Source organism: Asparagus officinalis, chromosome 4 (assembly GCF_001876935.1).
Source record: "Asparagus officinalis chromosome 4, Aspof.V1, whole genome shotgun sequence".
Classification (NCBI taxonomy): Eukaryota; Viridiplantae; Streptophyta; class Magnoliopsida; order Asparagales; family Asparagaceae; genus Asparagus; species Asparagus officinalis.
Genome location: NC_033797.1, coordinates 75,360,095 through 75,366,344, shown reverse-complemented (window position 1 = coordinate 75,366,344; position 6,250 = coordinate 75,360,095).

The window sequence follows — 6,250 nt, the reverse complement described above, 5'->3', positions numbered from 1 at the left end:
GTTTGGAGAGTAAAACTCATAGCACCCCGTATACGCCCAAATTGACTACGGACATTATACAAGTTTTATAAGGTCATATGTAGAGATACAAAATTAAATAGGAGGGATATAGATAAATTTGAAAATTATGTAGATTACTATGAGTTTTAATTTAAAGTTTGATAGTGAATTCAAGTTAGATTGTTCTGTTGGATTTAAATCTAATTAAATCTATTTGTGGGCACATATGATTAATCAATGTGTATTACTATCTTTAAGGATAACCCACTTAAAGTGATCAATCAATTTGGGTTAATAGGTATTTAAATAAATCATGGGGGTTATATGTGCAGATACCAGGTTGTAATTATAATTTGATGAGGGGCCAAATTACAAATGTACAACACCTATATATAAGGGGTTATTGTGACGCCCCTGGGTTCACACAGGGCTGCAGTCCAAGGTGAAACCAAGAATGTCAAACCTGTTATGCACCACACCGTGCAATAACATGTTTCACCATCACAATTAACATCTATCTAGTAGAATCAACAACTGGTGTAGGTACAAAACAGGTAAGAGATAATACAAGGAATACTGATGAAAAGGTAATAGTCACATAAATATCTTCATCATCCAACAATACAGAAATACATAGTCAAGATCTGAGTAGATAAACTGAAATACTCAACAAGTCTTAAATACAAATATCTGACGATAAAGAGATAAGGCTCACAGCCTTTACAATTTCTAGAATGATACCCTCAATGTCTAACCTCGCTACAGTGGGGCCCAAAGAAAAATAATACATAACTAGAAAGTAAAGCTGAACACTAATGTGGTCCGCTATCAACCTGCGGCTCTCCGTGCTCCTGGCTCGTGACCTGAAAGGGGGAGGGACAACGAGCGTCAAAGCGCTAGCGAGTAACATCACAACCAACCCCAAGGGAACAGGGCTCGTTGTATAAGAAAAATACAGTTAATATATAATAGATCAAAAATCATTAATCTTACTAAAGAGGGTTTTAGTATTTAGAAATTTACAACACGAGCATAGGTACGTCGAGCGAAATAATCCAAACAAGGAAACCCTCATGTATATACCTTTTATCTCAAATTGTAAATCCCTAATTACCAAACCCGAAGTCTACTACATGAATAATAAACTAAAAGAAACAGCCCATCTCAATACTTAATCAAAAGTCACGCCGAAACCATATAAGTGTCAAAGGTCGATATCACATAAGTGTCGTGTCCAGTCTAGGTAGCTATCATGTCCAAATCTCATGAAATCATGTTATGTCCTGATTTAGATAAGCGTCATACTTATAGCTTAACAAATGTCCAGCGCGTGGTCTAATATGCAAGTGAACGTCCAACTCATGGACCGGATGTGACCGTTGTCCAACGCATGGACCGGATGTGACCGTTGTCCAACGCATGGACCGGATGGTAATGCATATCCAGCACGAGGATTAAATAACAATGCATGTCCAACACGAGGACTAAGTAAAATGAATATCCAACACGAGGACTGAATGGAATGAGCATCCAACACGAGGACTAAAAAGTAATACATGTCCAACATGAGGACTGAAGAAAAATACGTGTCCAGCACATGGACCGAAATGATAAGTATCCAACACATGGATCAATAGTAATGTATGCCCAACACATGGACTATAAGTAAAGAGGTGCAATTGTCAAAGGTATATGTGGAAAGATATACATATCCTAAACTCGCACGTGTCTTGGTGTGCGGGTCTAAACTTGTGTCAAAAGTGTCAACTCACATGTATAGACAAGTGTTCCATATTGTAGATTTAATGCCAGAAAAATCGAGGTAAACCATTCGTACACACAATATACACAACAAAATATACTCCTGCACAAACAGTATCGCGGTCGACCGCAGAGGCCACTCCGGTCGACCGCAGAGGCCACTCCTGCACAAACAGTATCGCGTTCGTTCTCAAGTTGAACCTCGCGTTCATTTTTCAAACGAACCTCGCGTTCGTTCTCAAACGAACCTCGCGTTCGTGCTTAAGTGAGTCTTGTACTCAATACAGTCGAACCTCGCGTTCGAAGTCAAGCGAACTTCGTGTTCACTATGATTAAGCCTCAGCTTTTCATAGGTCCACTTTGGTATACTTAATTTATTTAATTAAGTTATGGGCCCTAATTAAGCTGTGAGACCCCAATTAAGTTTTTTGGAAATTTAGTTGATTTAAATTAAAACTTTATTTATATAAATCTAATTTGGTTTTTGATTAATTGAAACAAGAAGTTGCCAAAGTAACCTCTCTTGTGTAGATTGTTCATGAGGAATGTGAGATGTTTGTGTGTATGCTTTCGTGTAAATATTTAATCGGCCCAAAGGAAGGTTAATATTTATTTAGACTGTATACACATCTGCGATGATAAGCGTGTGACAATTATAAGGTTTACATGTGAATAATGAATCGATCCAAAGATAGTTTCATTATTTGACATGAGTTATTGTCAATGTTTGATCATTGCAACAAGGTATCACTTACAAGTTAATATTACTGTCCAAAGACTTGATATTAATGTTGTGCCGGTATCTTGGATGGGGATTGTCATTATTTGAATTTTATTGATTATGGTTATTGATGTGAGCATTTTTGTTTTATTTCAGCTAATGCATCTGCTGCAACAATTTCTGCTAACATCAACTCAATTCCCATGCTAAATGGGACAAACTTCAAGGTTTGGAAAGAGAACATATTAATTGTTCTTGGCTGCATGGATCTTGACTATGCATTAAGAACTGAACAACCCCAACCTCTCAATGCGGATAGCACTCCTGATGCAAAGAAGGAGTATGAGAAATGAGAGCGTTCAAATCGCATGAGTCTAATATGATCATTAAGCGCGGCATTCCGGAAGCCTTCAGGGGCATAGAATCCGAAGGGATTACTAAAGCTAAAGATTTCCTTACCGAAATTGAGAAACGTTTTGCGAAAAACGATAAAGTAGAAACAAGCATACTTTTAGCTCGCTCGATTTCAATGAAGTATAAGGGCAAAGGAAATATCAGGGAGTACATTATGGAAATGTCTCATATTGCTTCAAAGCTTAAGGTACTTAAACTCGATCTTTGTGATGAGTTATTGGTACATCTGGTTCTGTTGTCTCTTCCTGCACAATTCAAACAGTTTAAGGTCAGTTATAACTGTCAAAAGGAGAAATGGAATCTAAATGACCTCATTTCATACTGTGTGCAAGAAGAAGACAGGTTGAAGCAAGATAAGACTGAAAGTGCTCATTTGGCCTATGCCTCTAAGGATAAGGGCAAGAAAAGAAAGAATGATAATGAAGCTGCTAAAGGGTCCTGTTCAGAAGAAACAACATAAGGATGATCAGGGTTGTTTCTTCTGCAACAAGTCTGGACACGTAAAGAAGGATTGTACCAAATATCACGCATGGCGTGCTAAGAAGGGGCTGCCTGAGCTACCGGAAGCCAAGTGATGGTGAAAGATACATCTTTGTGGGGTCTGGACACGTAAAGAAGGATTGTACCAAATATCACGCATGGCGTGCTAAGAAGGGGCTGCCTGAGCTACCGAAAGCCAAGTGATGGTGAAAGATACATCTTTGTGGGCGATGGTCAATCAGTAGATGTGGAAGCAATTGGGCACTTTAGGTTGCTGTTAGGAACTGGTTATTATTTGGATTTAAAAGATACTTTTGTAGTACCGTCTTTTAGACGGAATTTGGTTTCTGTTTCTGTATTGGACAAATCAGGTTATTCTTGTTCATTTGGAAACAGTCAATTCAGTTTATCTTTTAATTCAAATGTTGTGGGAACCGGTTACTTGAGTATTTATGACAACCTATATTTGCTTGATACAATTGTTTCTTATAATGAATCCTTGCATGTGGAATCACGTGGTACTAAGCATAAATTAAATAAGGAAAATTCAGCGACATTATGGCATAAGCGCTTGGGTCATATCTCAAAAGGTAGAGTTGAGCGTCTTGTGTCTGATGGCATTTTGGATTCCCTTGATTTTTCGGACTTCGACGTATGTGTTGAATGTATCAAGGGAAAACAGACCAAAGTGAAAAGATTAGGTGCCAACAGATCTTCGGATGTCTTAGAATTGATACATACGGATATTTGTGGGCCATTCCCTACGGAATCCTGGAATGGTCAACAATATTTTATATCATTCATAGACGATTACTCACGTTATGGGCACCTATATCTTATTCATGAAAAATCTGAGTCTCTGGACATGTTCAAAGCCTATAAAGCTGAAGTTGAGAATCAACTCAACAGAAGAATTAAAACCGTCAGATCTGATCGTGGTGGTGAGTACTACGGTAGATATGATGGTTCAGGTGAACAACGTCCAGGACCATTTGCTAGATACCTAGAGGAATGCGGTATCGTCCCACAGTACACTATGCCGGGTTCACCTAGCATGAATGGTGTAGCTGAAAGACGAAACAGGACTCTTAAGGATATGGTAAGAAGTATGATTGCTCATTCTTCTTTACCAGAGTCACTCTGGGGAGAAGCACTTAAGACAGCAGCTTACATTCTGAATAGAGTACCAAGTAAAGCAGTTGCTAAAACATCTTATGAGCTTTGGACTGGTCGAAAGCCCAGTTTAAAGCATTTACATATTTGGGGATGTCCAGCTGAGGCAAGATCTTATAGGCCAAATAAAAAAAAATTGGACTCCAAAACATTTAGCAGCTACTTTATTGGGTACTCTGAACGCTCTAGGGGCTATAAGTTTTATGATCCCACACTAAGGAATATTTTTAAGACGGGAACAGCAACATTCTTTGAGGATGTTGAGTTTTGGGGGAGAAATAAGGTTAGAGACATTAGTTTTGAGGAGGAATTGGCTTCAGATCCAATCCATACAGTTACTTTTGACAATATTCAGGTTCCTATACCTGTTGTTGCTCAAGAAGTAAATCCGGAACCTCAAGATGATAATGTTGAACAACTCCCTGTTCCAGAAGAACAAACTCAACAACCTCAAGAACCAGTGCCATTAAGGAGATCCACGAGAGAAAGGAGAAATGCTATTCCGGATGATTATATTGTATTTCTCCAAGAACATGAGGAAAGTAGTGGAATGTTAGAAGATGATCCAATCAACTTCTCTCAGGCCATGAAAAGTTCTAACTCTCAACAGTGGATTGATGCCATGAATGAAGAGTACAAGTCTATGCAAGACAATAAGGTTTGGGAACTTGTCCCATTACCAGAAGGTGCAAAACCAATTGGTTGTAAATGGATTTTTAAAACCAAGCGGGATGCAAATGGTAATGTGGAGAGGTATAAGGCACGTCTTGTGGCTAAAGGCTATACTCAAAAGGAAGGCGTTGATTATACAGAGACTTTCTCTCCGGTTTTATCGAAAGACTCTTTCAGAACAATCATGGCACTTGTTGCTCATTATGATCTTGAGTTACATCAGATGGATGTTAAGACTGCATTTCTCAATGGCGACATTGATGAGATGATCTATATGGTGCAACCAGAAAACTTTGTGTCGGGAGACCCAAAGAATATGGTCTGCAAATTAAGGAAATCCATCTATGGACTCAAGCAAGCTCCTCGTCAATGGTATCATAAGTTTCAACAAATAATTATCTCGTTCGGTTTTGAGATGAACATTGTTGATGACTGTGTATATTACAAGTTCAGTGGGAGTAAGTATATTTTTCTGGTTCTGTATGTTGATGACATATTGCTTGCCACTAATGATATAGGCATGTTGCACGAAACCAAGAGATTTCTATCAAAGAATTTTGAGATGAAAGATCTTGGGGACGCCTCTTTTATATTAGGGATCCAGATACATCGAGATCGCTCTCGGGGTATTCTTGGATTATCACAAAAGAGCTATATCGATAAGGTACTTAAAAGGTTTGGCATGCAAGACTGCAGACCAGGAGATACCCCTGTTGCTAAAGGAGACAAGTTTAGTCTCAATCAGTGCCCTAAAGGTAACCTTGAAATTCAGGAAATGCAGAAGATTCCTTATGCTTCGGCTGTAGGAAGTTTAATGTATGCTCAGGTATGTACGCGTCCAGATATTGCGTATATTGTTGGGATGTTAGGCAGATACTTAAGCAATCCTGGTATGAATCATTGGATAGCAGTCAAAAGGGTTATGAGGTATCTTCAGAAAACAAAAGATTATATGCTCACATATAGAAAATCAGAACAGTTGGAGGTCATTGGGTATTCAGACTCTGATTTTGCTGGATGCCAAGATAG